Here is a 1,224-nt window from a genome sequence, read left to right as displayed (position 1 = left end):
TAGCAGAGTCGTCTTGCGTGTATTTTTAGAATTAATTAAACAACCGAAAAACAGAAAAGCAAAAAGGAAAATCTTTTTTTTATTTAACCTACCCTAGGGTACTTAGTTTTGAATTCGGTGCCTCAGCACGAGCCAGGACGAGTGAAAAGAAGCCCATCAGGTAAAGACGACTATTTGGGCACTTCCTGATGGCTAGTACTGAGGCACCGACTTCAAAACAGTACTATAATACTATTCAATGGAAAAAATCAATTGTGTAAACAAAGCATTTTTCACGATTACTCCGTAGTTACTTACATTTGAACGCCAATCCCGATCATATTCACATCTCAATGAGCTCAGCACTGTTTTTAACAATCATTTTATCATTAAATAATAATCGTGTAAATATGTTTATTTTATAGAATTAAATGGAAGACGAAAATCCGTTATATTTGTCAAATTGACATGATAATTTTTTCCTCACCGAAGTTGGTCTATGGTCGGTCTAGTCTCTGGAAATTTAGTGCTGTACCAACAAAATTAATTATTTGACTGAACCAACCTTACCTACCGATAATTATGGCTGGCTCTGCAAATTAATTTATTCGTAGATATTAATTATTTGTGTTAAGTTACACTATTTAATGAAGGTTTATAAAGGTTTTCTAATCCTATCCTACTATCCTACTAATCCTACTAATATATAAATGTGAAAGTTTGTGAGTGAGTGAGTGAATATGTTCGTTACTTCTTCACGCTGAAACGGCTGGACGGATTTGGATGAAATTTGGCGAAAAGTTAGATAACATAGGATACTTTTTATCCCGATATTCCCATGGATAGGGATAAAATCTTGAAATAACAACCGCTCAGCTTTGTCATGAAAATTGGTATATAGATAGTTTGACATCTGGAATAAAACATAGCCTACTTTTTATTTCGATATTCCCACGAGATAGGGATAAAATTTCGAACTAATAACCGCTGGGCTTAGAGTCATGAAATTTTACCATGATTGTTTTTAATGTAATGTCAATGAAAACAACGATTTAATTTTCGGGAATTCCCACGGCAATTTTTAAAAATCCGGTTTTTCAGCTGTTGGACCTAATGATTTACGTGTGCGAAGCCGTGGTAAACACTAGTTGGACGATAAAAGAGTATTATAGTAGAAATTATGTAGACTTATCATATTTACTGTGGAGTCCATTGTTGGACCAAACAATCATTTTGAATCACTTC

This window comes from Choristoneura fumiferana, chromosome Z, assembly GCF_025370935.1.
Source record: "Choristoneura fumiferana chromosome Z, NRCan_CFum_1, whole genome shotgun sequence".
Taxonomy (NCBI): domain Eukaryota; kingdom Metazoa; phylum Arthropoda; class Insecta; order Lepidoptera; family Tortricidae; genus Choristoneura; species Choristoneura fumiferana.
The sequence above is the reverse complement of the archived record's forward strand: the minus strand, read 5'-3'. Positions refer to the sequence as shown.